This window comes from Anas platyrhynchos, chromosome 24 (genome assembly GCF_047663525.1).
Source record: "Anas platyrhynchos isolate ZD024472 breed Pekin duck chromosome 24, IASCAAS_PekinDuck_T2T, whole genome shotgun sequence".
Lineage (NCBI taxonomy): Eukaryota > Metazoa > Chordata > Aves > Anseriformes > Anatidae > Anas > Anas platyrhynchos.
Window position 1 is genome coordinate 4888498 of NC_092610.1, and position 21449 is coordinate 4909946.

Genomic DNA, 21449 nt, shown 5'->3' on the forward strand with positions numbered 1-21449 from the left:
CCCCTCGCCCCCCGACCCCTTATTGTCCCATTTCAGCCCGCGGGTGTTTTGCAGCAGGCAGGAGCTCGTCTCCAGCGCTGGGGCCAGTATCTCCAGCCTCACACCTTGCAGGCTGTGTGGGTTGCCAGCCGACACTCATTTCCATCCGCAGCAATCTTGGCAATATCTAAATAAAGAGAGCTGCCGGTGAGAGCTCCTGAGGAAGCCGTTGTGGAGCAGATAAGCAGGGACTCTGTTGCCGATGCGTAATGCCAGGTTTCAAGCAACGGGGGGAGATTAGGATCATTGTGTTATCTACTGTTATCTAATTCAAGGAAATAACCATGTGCATGGCACATATTATCAAATGCACAGAACTCCTCCGAAAATGATATTAAGCCAGGAACTTCACAGTTCCAGCTGCCACTTCATCTTTAATTCACTTCCCCGCCCCGACGCGCTCCTGGATTGCTGAAACCGCTGAGCAGTGGGTGGCCGGGCTGCCATATGTGCTCCGTAAGGCTAGGTGAGTTACAGGGCGGATAAGAGCCTTTAATTCTGCAGCGCTGCACTTTCTCTGTTTAAGCAATAAGCAATGTTATTTTAACAACATTTATTATTATTATTATGCTGCCTAGAGACAGGGGGAGCAGGGCCAGGCTCTGCTTTATGTGCAGTACACTGGTGTTACTGGCATCACACTGGGGGTCAATGTGAAATGGGAGACGGTCCATGCTCAGGCACATTTATCATTTAAATAAACAAGGGAGAAAAATGGGCTCAGGGAGGTGAGACAACTCACTGGTGGTCACGCAGCAGGTGGGGACAGCAGCAGGGAGCTTGCAGCACCCAGTTCTGCACCCTGCCTCTTCTCTTCGTGATGCAAGGCAGGTGCTGAGTTTGGTATCCTGCTTGTGATCCAGCAGGGAAGGTTTTTTTTCTTTCTTTTTTTTTTTCTTTTTTTTTTTTTTTTTCTTAATAGCACAGGGGAACAGAGGTGGTGTTTAAACACCATCTCTAGTGGCTGTTCCGCCTGACGCGGCAAAGATTTAATGCTACAGCTTGACCACCTCTCGGGGAACCTATAAAACTGCCCGCACAGCACAGTTTCTCATCAGATTAAAAAAAAAAAAGATGAAAATTTTAATGGGGGAGATGTTTCTATTCATTGTCACTAGAGACTGAAGCTTTAGTCTTGGAAGCTGCTATTTAACTAGAGATGTAAATTTAAGGTTTATATAAAGCATGCTGGGGAAGAGATGCCTCCTTAGGGGAATTGACTGCTAAAGGCATGGCATAGCACCGCTGAAGAATGAAGTTTACTATTATGTTTATTCAAGGCTCATTTTGTTTAGATGGAGGTGCTGGAATAATATTACCTTGAAATAACCAATAACAGGGCTGACGTGGAAGGGATCAGCTCCCAAGAAGCAGCTCACGAGCATCCTATTGCCAGCCCTCTTCATTGAAGAGTCCCTGCTCATTAAAATGGCAGGGATAGGGTGAGTTTGGGCTAGATACCTCTGAAGCACAGCAGGACACAGACCCTGTCCCCCAGCACTCACAACCTGACTGATACAACCTCTCTGCTCCCCTGGGCCATGGGCAAGGCGAGGCTGAGGGTTCCCTGGTGGAGCCTGGATCCAGGCTGACTGCGTGTGGTGCTGTGTCCTGGTGCTTGCCCACCAAGGGCATGGACATGAAAATGGCCCAGCTGTGAAAAGGGAGATTTGAGAGGTGAGCTTGAGGTCCACAGAATAGACAGCTGCTTTCCAGATGTTTGCTCTATGGGTGAAGTAGCTGGGTATGGAGCTAGGGCTTCCCACATGATGTTGAGGTGAGGCACAAACCTCAGCCTGAGGCTGGTGCCTGTGGCCATGGTTGTACCACTCAGCTGGGCCACCCCAGCCTCAGCTGGATCATCACCTGAGCATTATGGCCAGCAAGTGCCACCTTGTGAACACCCCACTGTGCACAAAGGCAGCAAATGAACCCTGTGACAAATGACACCGGGGTCCCCCTCTCATCCTGTGACTCCATCCACATGAGACAGCCCGAGGCACTGCTCAGACTTCATATTTAAATGATGGAAACATCTCTCAGGCATCATTTCAGGATCTATTTTGAGATATTTCTCAGAGATGGCATAAATACAAATTCACAATTATTTAGCTGATGCACAAACTGCCACTGCTGCAGTGGCTGCGTGCCCATCCTCAGTTCAGGCTGCTGCAAGGACATCAGATTTGGGCTCAGATTCCACCACCGAGTCCTGGGCGGTTGCTTGTGCCAGTTTCAGGTCACGGTCCTCATTTTCAATGCAGTTCATGGCTCGGACTCCAGCTCACATCAAAGAGAGGATTTTGATCTGCGGGCGACCATGACAGCTGCGCTCCTCTGGGACAAAGCCGCTCACAAAGCCAGGCAGGGAAGGTGACAGAGCTGGGGACAGGGAGCGCTCTGTTGAGGGGACCTGGAAGCTTTCCCAAAGTGTGGGATGAGCCAAATGGCTGACTGCAAGAGGGAAAACCGCAAAGCATCTCTCTTGGAAAATGTGACTGGGTACCCAGGACCTGCACTCCTCACCTCAACTGCTGCACCCAATGGTTTCAGCCCCCTCCCCAGTATTACAGCCATGGACTTGAGGGAGGGGAAAATCACCAATTTCCCCAGGGCATCCCCTAAAGAAGGGGATGTTTGCACCATCTCTGGTTAGACACAGAGCTTTGCCAGCTGGATTGGCTCTCCTGGATCTGCAAACATTGTTGCTGCAGAGGAAAAGCCCCCCCAATAGAGAAACCAAAAAATGGAGCCACCAAACACCCTCCCTCCCAGGTGGGTCAGCGCAGAGCACATCCTTGCATTAGAGAGCTTCTTTTGATGTCAGCCTTTCTGTTTTCTTCCTCTTATGTTTGTAAGCTAAACTTCTAAGTGGAAATTAATGTTGACCCTCAGAGAAAATATTTTTCATTTCAAACAGGTCCAAAAGGGTTATTTCAAACGTTTCACATTTTCCCTTATTTTTGGAGGGGAAGATAAGCTGAGATTGTCTCTTTGTCGTGAATGGTTCTGATGTTGAAAACCAAGCAAATTCTGCAGGAAGGGAATGGAAGGGAAGGGAAAGGTCAGCAACAACCCCGAGCAGCTCTGCACGGTGCTCCTAAAGCCAACCCCGTTAACTTGGAGCTGGGGCAAGGCAAGAGCAGGGTGCATCAGAGGGTGCACCGTGAGGTTTGTGCTTCTCTGGAAATGATGGAGAAGCCAAAGAGGGGGACGGATCTGGCACACCTGGGACATGGCAAAGCAATGAAAGCAGGGAGCATAATTAAAGCTAAATTACCCAAGGCTTTATTTATTATTTGTGGACTGCACAGACACAAATAATAAAAAATGCAGCCTTTCAGCCAAAGCGCTTTCTGTCCAGAATAATGGCTTTTATTCTTGGACGGTTTACAAGTGATGAATAAAATCCAGGAAACCCAGCTTGCAGAATGACAGAGCAGTGCAGAAGAGAGGAACCACTGAAGTTCCACTGCTCTGTTCCACCACTCATTTCACGATCTGGCAAAAAAAATAATCCCTGTTGTTTCCCCACTTCTGCCTTCTCACTCCCTCACCAAACACAGAGAAGTCCCATATGACTATTTTGGGTCTGCTGGTGTTGATCCAGACACACAATCACTCAGTGGCACTGTAAACTTTGAGTTTTCATCTAACATACAGGTCAGGGGCATTCAAAATTTCCTACCTGCTTTGGTTTTCAAACATGTACCCAGCAAGTGATGTGAGAGCAGCCATCAGTGCCTAAAACCCACTGGGACGTGTCATAATTGAGAAAAGAACAATTCTTTTCTATTTTTTTTAATAAGAGAAATAAAAAAGGAAGTCGGAGCTATTGAAAACTGTGCTTTACCTATTAACGGTTGAAAATTGTCCAACTCATGACAAAAAGAAGATAGAACAGAGTGGGTGTTCAGTCTTGCTAAGTAATCATTACTACATTATTCTGGTTTTTATGATTAATTGCAAGATGATATTTCTGTATATGAATTTGTCCTCGTCTTTGTTCAAATATGGATTTTTGGATATGGAGAGAAGAAAAATTTTCCTTCCCTGCCTTGAAGAAGCCACAACTGGGAGAGTTTTTCTGCCTGGAAAAGGAATTGTGAAACAATCAGAGCAAATGGGGCTGGGCGAGCAGAGGTGCCTGGTGTAGCAGGGAGGTGCTGCTGACTGCTGGATTGGTGACTTCTGTTGTTTTGTGATATTATTTGGGAAACACTTCTTTATCATCCTGTTTCCCAGATGGTCCAAGCCTGGAAACATTCCTGGAGCATGTTCCTACCTCCCTTCCTTACCTAGGTGCCCCAAACACCAGCCAGCTCCATTCCTCTGCACTCTGGCTCCAACCTTTTGTGGTCTTTTGAAGCCCGCTGCAGAGGAATAACTGCTCTGCTCCTGCTAAATCACGTCACCCAGTGAAGGAGAGGAGATTCTTGGCAGACATTGCCATTTAGTTGTCATCGCGCCCTGCCTTTCCCCTGATATTTGCAGATGGGAAACTATTCAAAGGTGAATGAAAACGTTAGGCTTAAAGCTGCAAAATTGAAGACCTAGAAGTGTTATTACACATTCAGCTTGGCTGGAGGCTGGCCTGGAGGTGATGGCAGACCCAAAGGACCCCATCCTACAGAGCATTCGCAGATAAATATGTAATCCCAGGGCTAGGATCTTCCAGAGTTGTTCCCTCTTTACTGGCTTTCAAAGCCCAGCGAGTGCCAAGATCCTGTGGGGCTGGATCTCAGTGATCATTTCTAATTCTGCTGCAAAACAATTACTGCATATTTTTCCGTGAGAGTTTCTATAATTCAAGGCTGAGTCTGCAGTTGTGACAAAATCTCAGCACTCCTTTTTCTTTTCTTGCTGTTTTCTAGCTTTCTTGGTTGGAGACAAAAAATAATAATAATAAAAAAGCAATCTATTTGCCTTGGGTTTCTCAGGAATATAACTCCACCTCGATGCATGATCTTAAATTCAGTCTCCTGACTCAGGCTCAAACACATCAGGCTGCTGGATTTGTTATGTTTTAGATTATTAATGTGTTGGTTTGCACTCTAACTCCTTGAACTGCACCTTTTTTTTGGGGGGGGGATAAATCAGTCTCTCCCAAGGTAAAATCGCCAGCAGAACTGTGGGCCTGGGGAGGGGATAGCTTGTACCAGTGGGGTTAGAAGGTGAGGAGAGGGAGTGAGAGAAGAAGAAAACTAAATGTGAAGGAAAAGCAACAACACTGCCCGCCATCCCGAATGGATATGGCCCTGTTAACCCTTATCAATAATTGATGTCTCAGAACATGGATTTTCCATTATTCTGATGAGGCCAGCTCTGTTACAAATACGTTGTTTGGCACCTGAAATTAATTGAGCATTAAAAATTTACTCTTTTTATTTTCCGTTTTAAAGACAATCCCTCTGCATTTTCCCCCTCCGCTCATACTATTGAAGCATCTTAGAGTGGGCCCAATTTTCAGGTAATTGAGCATGAGAGAAAACCTGGAGAAAAGCTGTGAGCGCTCCTGGCATGGCAAGGGCTCCTCCAAGCCTGCTCTGGGCCCGTGTCCCTCAGCAATTCTCCTGCCTAATGGACATGTGCCTTCAAAATCAATCTTTTTTCTCCTTCCTGCCACCTAGACCATAAACCTACCTCCATCTCTCCCACTGCTTTTTCCTCCTTCTTCAGTTGGAAAGGTAAGGGAATACATGCAAATGAAGAGCACTCCTACCATGAAAGGGAACTGAAAGGGCTCAGAAAGCCCTCAGCATGGTCTCCAGCTTGGCATTATATAGGATGACACTAAGCATTGCTCAGTCCAGAGCATGGGATCAGGTGCGATGATCTGGGTTATCTCCTAATCCACATCTGCCAGTCAAAACAAAGCTTGGAAATGGGCAGATGCTGCATTATGCCACATTCTGAAGAGGTTGGATGTGAATTTGCACAAATAGTTTGGCAAAGCGTGTTTTTTTTTTTTTTTTTCTGGGAAACCACAGGGTTTCCCAGAAGGAAAGGTAGAAACCGTGTAGGATAAACCACAGCATCTTGTCCTTTCTGCATTGGTCCTTCTGTGACACTCAGCTAGCAGAGCCAACCACGGCTTGCAAACCATCGCAGCGTGCAGGTGTCCTTGCTTGGTCACTGCAGTACTTGATGCTGATGGAGAAGTGACACCAGCTGGGGACATACAGATGTGACAATGCCATGCAGCTCCAGGAGCCACAACCCACCGAGGAGGGGCTGCCCTTTGCTTTGCTGGTGACTTGCAGCTGGAAAAGCTGGGGGAGCTGTACCAGGCAGCTGGTGCATCCAGAGGGAACCAAGCACCAGGATCTGCGAGGCTGCTCTTTAAAATCCCAGCCATGCACTCTCTGCATGAAAATTAATCCTTGCTGAGGCCTCGTTGCCTGCTTCAAAAGTCTCATTTTGGTTTGGTTTCCTGTCAAGAGTGTAACTGCTTGAATTTATGCAGATTATGCACTCCTGCCAGGTGTTTGTTTTATATGCTTTTCTTCCCCCCTGCTACACTATGAAAGAAAAATTGGGTAATATTCGTTAATGAGGCAAGTGGGATATTCTGGGGCCCCTTTAACTTACTAGGAATAAAACATATTTTAAAAAAATTGCTGACCCTTTAAACCTCAACAGTTAGTTTATCTGAGGGACATGTTTCTTAGTCAGCAAAGGGTCTTTCCTGAAGGAGTTATTTGTAATTCATTAGTGCAGGGGTAATAGCCATTCTCCTAAATAATTCCAGCGCTTATAAAATACCATCTGGTATCAAGCACCGAGGGCCGTACGCTGTGTCGGTGTAAAACTGGACAGCTCCACTGCCTTGGATGAGTCCGGGTGGCCGTACATTCACCTGCCTCCTCTCCAAGGGCTCGTGTACCCAGCTTTACAGGAGCTCTCGCATCGCCTCCGTGAGCGCCGTGCTGACGTCTGCGATGGCTGCTGTGTGCTGGAGCACGAGGCTGGGCTGCAGAGGGAGTGAGCCCAGCTCCTGCAAGCTGGATTTATGGTGTTTGTGTTAGAGCAGGAGGCACGGGCCCTGAACCAGTGAATAAAACCTGCCAGGAAACAGAGTGTAAGAGGAAGAAATGAAAAGGTTTGATTTTGAAGCTTCTCTAACTTGAGGTTCGGTTTTATTCTCAAGTAGATGGCAGAGATGGATTTGCATGTGTTAAAGGAGATGTGCTGGGGCTATATTCCACTTTTTTTTTTCTCTCTCTATAAGGAAAGCAAGAGGCAAGAGATTTACAGGACACATCCAATGAAAAAAACACAGTTCATGTTAATCTAGCCAAATTAAAAGCACTTCCCACTCACAAATCCTCCTTACAGGATCTGAAACTGCTTTAAAGCCTCATGGATTTTTAAAGAGCAAATCCAGGCAACCAAAAAGATTGAGTTGGACCAGCCACCAACAGATGTGGACCTGGGACTTGTAACCCTGACAGTGCCAAACAGGCCCCTGAGGCTTCACAGGAACCAAATGCCCCAAACCTCTTTGCAGGGCTAGCCTTAGGCTTGCTGTATGCCAGCTGCTTTCAGGAATGGATAAAAAACAAAAACAAACATCCTTCTGCCTCTGGGTTTTCTCCATTTCCACTGGGTTCCAGGAATAGAAATCACCTCACCTTTTAGACAGGGATAACATTTGAACAACAAAAAAAACAAAAACAAAAAAACAAACAAACAAACAAAAAAAAAAGAGCAAGATGTCATCAGGGCTTTTGTCTATAGCATAAACCACAAAGCCAGTAAGGGCTCGGTGCCCTGAAAATTCAAAGAGCACGGAGGAGGCACTCGGCATTTTGCAGAACTGGGTCCTTTTCACTTTCCTGTGGGTATCAGACACCCAGCCCTGATCCATTTAACCTGCATCTGATCCTTCTCCAGTAATGAAGCAACAAAATTTGCAGGCAATTTGCAGTACAGGAGCCACCCAGCCCGTGCAACCCTCCCCAAACAGCACTGTACATCGCACACGTGCAAATCAAGAGCTTCAAACCAGATAATTTCAGTTAGGATTTCTACCCTGGATCTGTCCCTGAAAACTTCTGGCTGATGGATTAGTGCCTAGAGGGACAGCCTGCTTCATCCAGGAGTGCTCATCCCCACCAGCACCACGTGTGGTATTCCTGCCCCAGTTCACAGCAGGGCTGAAAAGGCTCCTGCTATCACAGCTTTTATTACTATTTTTGTTAAAGCCTTTTGTCCCACAGTCCTGTGACTGCTTGCAAGTTTTTAAGACTCAGAAAGGAACATGACGAACTCAAGCCCATTTTCTAAACCTGAGTGCTGAGCTGGCCTGGTTTGTGACTTGTGGAGCTCTCTCCTGTTGCCCAGACCAGGTCCCAAGTTGTGTCCCTGCCTTGTCCCCAAGCTGGGACATCTCCCACAGCTGGGCAATGACCAGCAGCTCGGATACAGCCAAAGGCACCTCAGGCTGGCGCAGGGCCCCGAGAACTGCTCTGGGGAAGGGAGATGGCAATGTAGGATGAGAAGGGAGGAGAAAATGCACAGATGAAATGCTCTGAGTTTCTGCAGCACCTAGCTCAAGTGAATTCTGATCCAAAATTAAGTTTCTTTATTAAAAACTATTAATGGTAATAAACAAGTTAGAGTGGGAAGAGGATGGAAGAAAGGCGAGCAGGAAGGAGCAACAGCATCAAGCAGGGGCAGTAAAATAAAGGCCCTTTCACGTACCATTGTCACCTGCCATAAAGCTTTGCAAACCTTGGAGATTTATCTGGGGCTTGCTCTTTCTCTGAAGCCTTTCAAGATGCTGATATTTGCAGAAGGTGCAGTGTAGCCACTGGATAAGGCAGAAGAATGAATCCATCACGGCTTTCCCCCTCGTCCCCTGACAGCTTCGAGTCATAAAACTTGGGGAAGGCACAGCTTTCCCTTTGAGACAGGCAGCCCGGAGACACGGTCAATATAGCTTTGTAGCCCATCACCATTAAGACAAGCTTATCAGCAGGGTGCCAGGAGTGCAGAGCACACCAGCTGACAGGAAAATCAAAGTTTCATTCTCTTTGCAATTCATATCTGGGCTACCCTGGCCTCCTGGCTGCAGCAGGCTCCCACCCTGACTTTCACACAGCACAGCACGTGTTCTGCCTAGCTGGGCACCTCTGATCTTACAAAGGTATCTTAGACACGGCCCTGTCCCACACAAACCCTGTCCCTCCACACAGAGATGATTTCATGCAGAAGCAAGACGACAGCCTGCTGCTGAGATCATGAAGCTGGAGGTGCATCAGAGGCTCTCTGAAACCAGCAGGTGAGGGCTCCCAGTGGTCATTTCGCCTTTTTGATCTGAGATGAAAGCCTGACCTACGTCAGGGCAGCTGAAAAAACAAGGCACGCAGAATGGCCCATGGCTGGTGCAGGCCCATGGAAGTGCTCAGGCTGCAGGATGGTGGCAAGGCCTCCTGGAAGAGGGGACAGGAGCTGGCCAGGCCTGCCAGGAGGCTGCCACATCCCCTCCCAGCTGAGGTATTTCTGGCCTTTCAGCTTTAAGCCAGGTACTTCTTGGCTAAAGTGGGGTACATGGTGCTGTGGCCATAGGGTCCTGCTCTTCCCTGAGCTCCTTCATGAGTCAGCAGCGGTAAAACTTCTGCAAAAACACAAGGATTGCTTTGCTTCATCTCTACGCCTCTTCACCAAGCAATTGGTACTACTTGAAATGTGTGGGGTTGGCAGTTATGAGACAATCTTGTTGGAAGACAAATTTCTTCCCTTGGTTGATTCCTTGTCCCTGGGGTGGTCCATCCCTGATCATGCAACTTCCCAGGGAAACACAGGGACGGAGAAATGCAGTGCAATGGGCACAGTGACATTAAGCTGCACTGGCAGAAGCACAAGTCAGAGACCACCAGCAGGAACAAAGCACCCATCAGAATTTAGACCATAAAGAAAAGGCAAAAAATATATCCTGAACAATAGCACCAAAGTCCCTGATAGCATTAGACCATCCAATAGCAGACAGAGGCACAAAGCCCTGGCTGTCCCCACCTCCCTCTCCCTTTAGTCCAAAGAATAGCAGCCTACATATAATAGATTTTATAGCATAGCTCCCTGCAAATGCACAAATGCAGCATTCCACCAAAAGGCCTCTTACAAGTTACCTTCCAGTAATTAAGAGGCTTTTACAGTAACACTGTGAATAAAAATAGGCATGATCAAAAATACTGTTCTTACACCCTGTCTGGCTTCATTGTGGCCTTACATGAACTTTTGTGGCTTGCTTGACCATTTTCTTTGTTCCCCTTGGAGCTCTCATGCTGGGCCATAAGGACTTGCCACGTGCTCTCACCCAGATCCGTGTACTCAGATGTGCCTTCACTGGAGCTGGTGGAGCTGCAAAGGAATAAATGGGGCCCAAAAAGGTGTCTATGTTTGCAACTTTTTTTTTTTTTCCTAGCTCTCCTGTTTCTTGCTTTTCTCTATTTCATAGAAACATTTCAGAGTGACAGCCAGAAATGGAAATGGCAAATGGTAACGTGAAGTTCTACACGCAGCTTTTGGGGCATAACGAACCTCCCCTGGCTTCCTGGTCTTTGCGATATCACTGCTGGAGTGCAGAGACCTTAATTTCCCCTGCACACAGCTGAAAATGTCTCAGCTCTTGGTTGAAATGTCAGGGCTCCATTACGTCCATAATCCAATATAAAACCTGAGGGCAACCACATGCCTCCTGCTTGTCTTTTCCTAGAGGGATGGGCCGCAAAGGCAGCTCCCCTTGGGAGCTGCTTCTCTGCACTGTCTGAGAGGGAGCAGACCCCCAGCACCACGGAGGGATGGACCTCGACCTGTCCTCATGGGGCTGTGTAAAGCTCCCTGGCCAGAACAAGTGAGTCAAGCTCCCTGCACCTTCCTTTGGGGGGGAACATCGCATCATCTGCTTGGGAGAGAGAAGCCATGGAGGAATAACGCAGCGTTTTTATAAGTGAGGTTTTCGCAAAGATGTATTATTCATTATGTAATAATTAACCACATTTATGGACACTGCCTCAGGAAGCCTGATCACGCAGAACCACAGCTGCACCATCCCACACAGCCGGCATCGCTCAGCATGGCCAAGGCAGAAAGCCAGCGTAAGTGCTGTGCAAACTGAAGCCAGAAGCTGTGAACACTGGGGCGACAGAGGCTCAGCCCTCAGGAAAGCCCCTTGTTTTAGTTTGAACATGGCTGGATCCCTCACTTCCCTGTGCTATGGCCATCAATTCTCTTAGCATCTCTTCTTTGCAGGGCTCAAGACACCACAGAACAAAGCACTGGCCCCTCCCCGCAGTCAGGGTCTGACCCTCCGTGGGTCCACCACATCTCAGGTCAATAGTTGGCATTTTCTGACAGCTATATTCCCTTCCTCAGGTATCACAGTGCCCATCACTGTATGGAGACCTACTTGTCCCCCTCCAGGCTCTGCAGTACTAAATCCTTCCTTAACAAAGGCAGTAAACCCCATCCAATTCCAACCCCCTGCTATGGGCAGGGACCCTTCCACCAACCCAGGCTGCCCAAAGCCCCTCCAGCACTGCCTGGGATGGGGTACCTACAGCTTCTCTGGGCAGCACGGGCCAGTGTCTTAATATCAAGGCAGAAAAGACCATAGCAGCTTCAGCAGGAGGTGGGAGAAGAAGCAAACTAAGAGCCTTGATTAAGGTGTCCAGAAGACCCCAGGGATCTGGGCTCAAGCCCCAGGCAGTCAAAGGCTCTGCTCTGCACATCCAAGCCAGTTGGACAGACCTTAGAAGAAACCTAAGAGATCTTAACCAAAATTGTCAGCACCCTGAACTCGTTCTGCTCTTCAAGAAGGAAGCAAATACAGTCATTGCTAGGAAGGTAAAAATATCAAAGCAGAAATGAGATCTTTGTTTCCTAAACTTTGTATTGCATACATATATATTCATGTTATATGCACAGTTTTGCACAGCAGTTGGCCCAGTCTTTTATGGAATTGTCTTTCTGTTTAGCAACGTGCTGAATCAACAAAGCTATTTCCCTTTCATATTTCTGTAATTAGCCTGTTTTAAACCCTTCAGCAGCTCTTCAGAAGGATGCTGATTATTTACAGTATGTGCAATTCAGATGTCACTGGATTATTAACCTTGGCTGTGTAGTCTTAAATGTCTGGATTAGTGGATATGAGTTCGTTTCCTCCATTTCAGGCTAGAAAAGAAAATTGGGCAAAAATGGCAAGATACACAGGTTAGAAAAGCCAGCTGTCTACTAGCACCTTGCACCCAGAAGGCACAAGGAGCAGGGCTATCAGCAGGAGCTCTGCTGCATCGAGAGTTTGGGGGTCTGGAGTTACAGCCCTAAAGCTGCCCTGGGGAATGGCTCTCTGGAAGAGCAGCACAGAATGGCACAAAACCAAGACCCTGCTGTCATCAGGGAAAGGGCTTAGAGGGAAGATAGAGATCCAAGTGGAGAGCAAAGCCATGCAGTGGCCTGGGAATTCCCTGGGCACTGCCCATGGCCATTCCTCCTACATCCACTCACAGCACCAGGAGCTGATTTCCAGCCCTTCCTCTGCTTCACTGCAGGATTTTGGGACAGCATCCTCCGCTTGCCTGTTCTTCATCCCCTTGCAAGCAGAAGAAGGGAATGTGCTCAGAAAATTCTGCAGAAGCAACAACTATCTGCTGCTCTGCAGGCAGCCCAGCTCTGAAACACAGCTGCTAAAGCAGCACTGGAGGCAGGGCATGTAGGACAGATCAGCCCCAGCTGCTCCCAGTCACATGAAGCATTAAAGTGGCTAAGAAAGGTAAGGAAGGGCTGTCCCAAACACCAGACCTGTGCAGAACAGGGCTTGGCAGGACCTCCTTGGGATTTCCTACCCCTTTTTGCAGCCATCTGAGCAATTTGCTCTTACTACAGAGGTGGAAATGAGCACTAAGAGGTGTCCCAGGCTCTGGGAAAGGCGAGTTAAGGGAGCACAGCCATTTCCATTCCCCTGGAGACAGTTATCAAAGGATTTCCATAGATGCTGAATGCACAGCTCAGGGAAGGGTGCTACGAGGTGATGGGAACCACAAACCTGGGGGTTTGGCATGTGCAGAAGTGAATAGAGGGGCAGCAGCAAGCATACATTTGTAAGTATTAATATAAACATAAACATCAGACTGACTTGAAAGCATGCAGTTCCCAATGCACTGGAAGTGTCAAAAAATGCCCTATGCTGCTTCAAAAATATTTCATTTTGATCCTTTTTAGACAGCTGTTTTTACAACAAAATTGAAGGGAGTGTTGAAATGGAAGGCTCCTTCACATGAAGCCTCCCCAAGGTTTTCAGCTCTGCATGGGTTTTTCTGTTTATTTTTGGATATTTTGCAGAAATAATTTTGCAAAAGTAACCCAAATGTGCAAGCATGTTCTGGCATTGCCACTCTGTGGTTTTTGCTAACAGTAATCCATTTTATTCTAGTGAGGAGCAATAGGAAGAGTTCCTGTCACTACAAAGGAAAAAATAAAAAACAGTTGAAAAAAATCTCCATGGAAGTCTCAGGAAACTCCCTTCAGCTCCAAACATGGTGAAGAAAATGCCGTCAGTGATTTTCCCCCCTTGTAATGAGGTTTGCAAAGGTTGACTTGCAAGGAATTAAAACATGGAAACATTTAAAATATCAGTGAGTTCTGGCATCCTAGGTAATGTGACATTTATATGATAATTTGGCAATTAAATATGCAAGCAAGGATGCTTTTCCTTTTCAAACATGCAGGTATGGCACTTTCACAAAACAGCTTCCAGCATTTTACAGGTTCACCTTCTGACTGGAGTGGAAAAATGTTATTTGCAATGTGTGGGTGGGGGATGCTTGTAGCAGCACCAGTCCACACCAACTCAGCAGCATCTCACAGCACACCACAGATCTGCCATGCAAATACCTCTTGGGGAGCTCCAGGTGGGAACCCTATGTCTTGTTCTTTGAGAATGGGGACACTTGGTCTTGACTATTGGAGAAAATAGCATGGTTTCAGAGCTGCTCGTGCAACCCAGCAGGGAGACCTTCAGTGCAGAATAAGCTTCCTCCAGCATCCCTAGATGAACAAGAGGAAACACCAGCTGAGGCACTGGCAGTCTGGATATGGGTTATATGTGCTCACAGAGAAGAGCCCCATAGCCTAACCTGGCATGGATCCCAACCGTATAACACCCAGAAGAACACAGGGTGAACATCACCCATCAACAGGGTCAGGTCCAGTTATCACCTGGGCTCCTCCTGGTAACTGATGCACCAGCTCAAACCCAAAATACCTGCAGAAGCAAACAAAAAGTCTTTCTCCAAGCTGCGTGCCTGCATGAGACCCCAGAAAGGTGCTGCTTGGTCTGTGCTGGGAATTGGCATTAGGTGAAGTAAAGTTCTCCCTTCAGCAGGGCCCTGAGCACCTCACCCCCCAACACCAACCGCATCCCTTCTGTGCATCGCAGCAACTCACTTCCTCTGCTAATGAATAATTTGGAGTTCTTCAGCCATTATTTAATAATAACGGATCTTTTCCTTGCAGAAATAATTGAATATTGGAGCTGGGAAATTGAGGTCACCCTCAGCTCTGCCCCCTTTGACAATGCTGCTCCCACCAAGGCAGCAATCCTGCGTGGTGCTGGTGGAACAGAGCAGTTATTGATGCCTTGCAGCTCAGCAGCGTTCGTCCTCTCACCTTGGGCTGCTCAGAAGGAAGATCCCAAAGCTGGCATTAAGGCTGTAGTGACTTGAGACTCTCTCTCAAGGGAAAAGAGGAGCTGAAGCTCGATGGATTTGGCTGCATCACCCAACAGGGATCTGATGCTGCATGGGGCCAGCACTGCACATCCGTATTTTTCTTCCTTACTGGAAGGGAAATGCAAACTCTTTTGGGTATAGCGGTGTACAAGCCCTCCTACTGGGGAAAGGAATCACAAAAGTGAAGTGGTAAGGAAGTTCTTCCTTGTTATTGGAAAATGTGCTCATTTCCAAATTAAAGACTTCTACCTGCCATGTGCAAACTCTACTCTTATTCCCCAGACTGGTTTTTGCTCACCACTAAGGTCAGATCCAGGGAAGCTTGAAAAAAAATTAAAAAATTAGTTACTAACAGCAATGTATCTAGAACTTGAGTTGCTTCAAGCCCTCTTCCCTCCTGCTGCTTTCTCTTTATTGCTGTGCCCTCAGCTGGCTGCTCTCAATCACATACTTGTGGAAATATTTGCTCCAGGTTGATTTCAAGTGGGTGGAAAGTTATGGCTGAAACGTGTCTGCCTGTCTCCAGGTTGGTTATGCACGGGGGAAGAGAAAGCCAGCAATAAACCCCCCTGGCAGAACAAGTCCTGGAGCCAGCCCACATTCAATCTAGCAGTGGTTTTTCCCTTCTGTTCTCCTTCAATCTGGACTTTTCTCAAAATCAGGAAGGAAACAACTCAGGTAGCAGTTTTCTGCCTTCACAGTCCTGTACACGCACTGATAAATGAAATTCTTATTGACTGTTACATTAAAAACTAGCTTATCCCAGGAGTAAAAACCTTGCTAGTAGGGAATCTAGCCACAACAAAACTAATGTGGCTTTAGTGAAGTGACGCCAATTAACCAGCCAATCCAATACTGAAATAGATCCTTTCTGTAGGATTTTCCTCAGCTGTACAGAGGACTCTATGATGTACCAGCTCAGAGTATGGAGCGGATAGTGCAAACTCAGGGGAAAGGACGAATTTGCAGAATCATGAGAAAAAACACTATAAATGCCAGCACCCACAACTAAAAGATCTTAAAATGGAGTCACAGCCTGCCCTAAATCCCAAAGTCAAATGCTCACACAACGATGAAGACGTTTGGATAGACTTCCAGAGCCAAACTTTCTGCTCTGGGACTCTCTGGACTAATTAGGTACAATTACAACAGCTTAAAGAGCGCTAATGCATTTGCCATGCACTGAGAATTGTCATCTGCTCATAAATACATCATGTTGGATCCAGTGTTTGTGGCAAGGGGATGACTAACTCCATTAGGCTGAAGTGAGAACTTCCCTGAAGACCTGGACTGAGCAACCTGCAAAGAGCAAAGCTCTGCCACAGACAATTCTTCCCTCTTCTGCCCCCTTTCAAATGCAAAAGCAGAAGACCAGGATCTCTTTGAAGTCCCACCTCTCCTTCCAAGGGTGTCACTGAGCTTGATCAGTTGGGTCTGGTTGCTTGTTAGTTTGTGCACATCACAATCCAGTTTAAAAAAATGAAAAAGTATGCAATATATTTCTGTTCTGTTTAAAAAACACCTGGAAACCCTAATTTTGCAGTCTATTACCTTTGCAAAGTGCATGTACAGAAACCTGAGACTTCTCTGGGAAAAAAAAAAAAAAAAAAAAAAAAACTTTCTCCAGATGTGTACTTGGATTTTTTGTTATTTTACTTAGACTTCAATCTCATGTTCACTTGTACAGTGGGGACAGTGACAGAAGAAAGCATCAGGAAGTAAGTGCAGCAGTGCTCTGCACAAAAAGCTTTGAGAACCTTCCTTGACAAACTCCCCAAAAGCAGAGCACATACATTTCTTAATTCTAAACAAGATAATCCGTAGTTAGAAGTAAAGCCCAAACTGGGAAGGTCTGACAGATTTGAGCTTTTCCCCTACTCCACTTCTACAGAAAAACAGTTGCATTTACATGAGATTTTCATATTTGTTCCAGCTAACGTGACCTTGTGGATAAAGGAGACAAAAAAAATAAAAAAAGGTGGTGGTAGTTTGTGTGTACATGCACGAGAAAAGTCTCTTTCTCCCCCAGGAGGAAAAAGCACAACAAAACTGGAATTGTTCTGGGGCTTGTATGAACTTCTGAAAATTGATTTTAGCATTGAGGAGTCTGTGCTTGCCTTATTCATCGTCTCTGCCTGCCAATGTGCAGCATTTTTGTCTCAGTTGATAAGGGAATTTTTAATTATTGTAATTATCATTTGAAAATTGGGTTCCTGCCACAGACAATTGAAATTAGATTCTGTTACTTTTTATCTTTGTTAATGTCTTTTAATCTGAGGTTTCATTTCCTATCAGCAATAAAATGTGTATGCATGCATACGTGTGCTCAGTTTAAGTACACACACAGAGACCCATGATCTCATAAAATATGCAAGTATATTACACATGCTAGACAGATTTTGCAGCCAGAAAGGACTGTTACGATCAGCTAGCTCAACCTATTCTGAAACAAGGGCCATGCCATTTCACCCCGTAATTTCTGCATCAAGTCACCTCTTCCAGTAAAACACCCAGCCCTGGAGGAGATTGGCACAGAGGAGCACAGCCTCACCTGACCAGTGGGCAGGATTTTCACAGAGGGCTCCTAATTCAGGATTTGTAATCTGCAGCATGCGACTTGGAGGGTGCACACAGGTGAAGGGGTGGAAAGGTTTGGGATCCCATTATGCTCAATCCATACTTCAGTCCTCTTCTGCCAGCACTGCTCACAAAGCTGCCCCCAGCCTTGAGACTGAGATGTTTTCACTAGGAATAGGATTGAGAGCTCAGGAACTCATTTGACCCATAGACTGCTGCCATACACCCAGGAGTAGGTGAGAGCCAACCATCTCAGCTGCACAGAGTGACCTTGGCATGGAAGTAGGCACAGAAGTCTCGATGCTGCTGCTGTGTCCCTGCCCAAACCAGCCTCTCTTTCCTCATTGATTTTCAGCTAGAAATCCACCACTGCTGGCAGGATTCAGCCTCCAGGAGGTGGTGGGCTGCACCCAGACTTCCACTCCAGCCCTGCATGTCCACCGCAGTCAGCTGGGCTGCTCGGGCACAGCTTCAGCTGGCAAACTCATGTAGGATTTGCAGGCAAACCCTCCTGCTCTCTGAGCTGCAGAATGTGGCCAGGAAAAACAGCTTAAGCGACTGATTTTATTTTATCCCCCCTTCCTTAAGGGTTTATTTTCCTCTCCCACTGACCACGTTCCACCGGGTCTTTCAGCCTGCCCAGTTCCCCACAGCTGTCCCCTGGAGCCCAGCACATCCCAGGACTTTCACTATTCCCACAGACAGGCTGCAAGATCCAGCAGCTGCTGGGCAGGACTCACCCTGCCTTTGTCCTACAGTGCACAGTTTACCCATGCAGACCTTGCCAAAGGCTTTTGTCACCCAAAAAGCTCTGAAGCATGGTGTTAGGAGGCCTGACTCCTCTCAAATGTTCATGGGCTTCCCCTCTCAGGGCAGGAATTTGGTTGGTCTGCATACATTTGTCTCCATCTCAGGGACACAGGGGAATCTCTCCCAGGCACAAGCAAATCTCCTCTGTGCCTTGTTGCTGTTCCACAGGCACATTGGACACATCTTCCAGCCACAAGCCAGCACTCACCCCTCTGGCTGGTTCCACCACCCCCAGCCAAGGTAAATCCTTCAGGGTTTCAGCCAGGCTTCAGATGTAGAAGCTGTGAGAACAACGCCAACGCAGCTCAGATCATATAGTCATCTTTTTTCCCCCCCTTCTCTTTGGTGGATTTATGAATCTCTACCCAAATTTCTTCTTCCTTGGGGCTCCACAAAGGTCACCTCTTTGAAATATGTGGAGCAGGCAGAGCCTAAAGCCAAGAATGGTTCAGAGACTGAATCCCAGGTGCACCAGCACAACCCCACAGCCAGTCTGTGAGATTAGATGCTGACCTGGTTATAAACTACATTAAAAGTAATCAAGACATTTTATTTCATTTTCATAAAAAAAAAAAAAAAGATAAGGAGACTTCGCTACTATTTCTCATCCTCTTTACCCATCCACTGATGTTTTTGTTTCAGGTAGGATGGAGTCTTGGTGCAGAAAAAGTCTTCCAAGAGGAGACGAAGCAGGTGTGAAAGCTATTAGCTAAGAAATGAGCTTTGGAGCAACAGTACTCGTGGGGGCACATGTGCCCTGCTGTTTAAATCCAAGGAAGAAGATGGTAAAAAAAATATTTTTTTTTTTTGGATGTAAGAGAAAAAGCTGAAGAGTTTTATTTATTATATGCTGTTCGACGAACTCCATTCAAAGCAACCCCGCACTCTTAGAAGTGGTGAAAAACTTTCCTGGTTTAATCTGCCTGCTCTGGAAAGGAAATAATCAGATCCTGCCTTTTGCATAGGCAGAGTTTTAATTACCTCTGAAACTCGCCTGGTCCCATATGAGCAGCTTTTCAAAAGCAATCTATTAACAAACAATAACCCCGCTGCTTGCTGCCTGCTACAAAGCAGATGCTATCGCTGCCTCTGCGCACGCCCGCTCCCTCCCACCGCAGCGCAGAGCAGTTCAGGATCTCCGCTGCTCACTCGGGGGAGCGTGGGGAGGGGGCTGCTGGAGCCCCCCCTGGGTGGCCAAGGCCACCACCGGCAGCAGGACAGGGCTGTCACATCACACGCACACCAGGGCTGTGAGCGCAGCTCCCAGCTTCAAATCCAAATATGATTCTTGGTGGAAGAAACCGAAGTGACAGGGGAGGAGATGTCACCGGCAGCTCTGGGACTACCAGCCCCGGTAGCAGGTTGACTCCAGGAGCAAGATAACAAAGCTGCAAGCCTCTGTCCTCTATTGCCGAGGATGAAACTCACATCGGGTGTCCTAGACCCTCTGCCCTCCTGCAGGAAGGGCCAGAAGGGTTTTCTTTTATCTCTGGCAGCAAAGAAAAAGGGTATTGGCATTCTGGACTTGCAGCTAATTGGAGACCACAAGCAGCCGGATCTGCACATAATGACTGAGGTGCCCCAAGTAGTGTGCAGCTCCCAGTAAGAGGAGAAGTTACAGCCTACAGGGGCTGGGCCCCAGCTTTGGCAAAGGAAAAAGGACATTTCGCCTCACACCTTGGGTACGGAGAAGAAAAATAACAAAACCACCAAGAGCAGGCAGACCGCAGCTTGCAGCCCCACCGGATCCGAAGGCTGGTCCCAAACCTCACACACTGTGTTTTTCCCCATCCAGATGCTCACTCTGCCCTCGCATGGTCTGTGTTCATCTCCACCAGACTTGTGGCTCCAGAAGCTGTGCCCAGTTGTGGTAGCAGCACCATAAACCCCAGCAGAGACTGAGGTCCTGCAGGTCCCAGCACTGTGCAAACACACAGTGAGAGAAAGCCTCTGAGCAGCTGCTGACATTTTCAGAGCACCAGTCACTTATCGCAGTGTTTCCCCATCTGCTTCTTCTCAGGACAGTCAAAAGCCTTGTGCCAAATGCCTCCACTCCCTGTGGCTATTCCAGTTGTGTGCCTAAAGCTGTCATTAGCATTGAACAAGGTTCCATGCTATATTTAAGAGAGGTGTCCCACAGGGTATTGCGACAAAACTGGAGCACTACAACCCAAACTTTGCTTTCTGCAGAGTCAGAGCTGCTTTCTTGGTTTGGCTCTAACACACTATTAGGCCAGCTACAACCCTGCCTTTTTTCTTGCTAGCTCACACAGAGGGATGGGAAATCTCCTCAAAGCCTGGGGTAAAAGGCACCAGTGACCCAAACCAGTGGGGTAGCTCTACTGGAGGCCCTAACCTTGGGCTGGCAGGTGGCAATACAGCCTCTTTGCACCCTGCCTGTAACATAAAAGGATTCAGGAATGGCTTTTATTAATTTTATTTTTGCAGAAGCATTTCAGTCATCAGTCTTTCACACCAAATACACACCTGTCTCAGACCTATTGCTGTCACATTCATCATTTAAATCTGCGTATCTAAAGAACCTAAAATGAAGTTCTCTTGATGCACCATTAACCTTCTTATGTATCTGCTGCTTTCAAGCAAGCTGCAGTGAACCCTTCGCAGACCACTCTTCCTAAGCAAGAAACACCCAGGTTCCTTCAAGCAAACAAGGTCAAACGTAGGCAAGAACATTTATTCTCCAAAGCCAAATGACATAGCACCTCATGACACAGCACTACCCCATCTCTCATCCTTCTTACCAGGCAATGAAAACCACAGAAGCAGCCTCAACACCTCCCTGCAGAGCCTGGATGCTCCCCTTCTCCATCACCAGCTGCTATTGCCTCCAGCCAACCTCATTATAGAGACCAGCAACCCTTTATTTAGTCTCGTTAAGAAAGACTAACAGGGCACAGATGGCGTGGGCTTGCTAATGGCACAGGGCTGGCTGCTCTCTGTCCTCCTGGCCCTGCGAAGGACACGCTGCTGTGCTCCACGGGGCTCCCAGGGGATGCAGCTCTGCAGCAGGAACACGAAAGGGGCTGGAGAAGCCAGGCCATCCTGGCTGCCTGCCCTGGGCACCAAAGCGCTAAAAATTCTGGACAAAGCTCAGGGGTGTGAGCTTGCGGGGGTGTAATCCCTGGGCTGCCCCTTGCCTGGGGACTGCTAGAAGGAGAACAAGGATTTGGGTCTACGGTTGCTTCATTTCCCTTCAGGAAAAAAAAAAAAGGTTCTTTCTTTGTTCTTTTTAATGAAAAAACATTTGCCACATGAGAGCAACTTTTAACA

At 47.3% G+C, this 21449-nt stretch overlaps 1 long non-coding RNA gene across 2 annotated transcripts; it reads right to left on the reverse strand.

Annotated features, from left to right (window-relative positions):
* Positions 1–1708: 1708 nt before the first annotated feature.
* Positions 1709–21163, reverse strand: LOC113839798 (uncharacterized). Of its 2 annotated transcripts, XR_005260857.2 has the most exons (3): positions 20921–21163; positions 10274–10404; positions 8497–9661 (listed from the first exon to the last, which is right to left on the reverse strand). It is a non-coding gene; the product is annotated as an uncharacterized lncRNA (long non-coding RNA). The 2 variants fall into 2 exon arrangements; XR_011804795.1 differs by lacking the exons at positions 8497–9661; positions 10274–10404 and adding an exon at positions 1709–7103.
* Between the last annotated feature and the right edge of the window lie 286 nt (positions 21164–21449).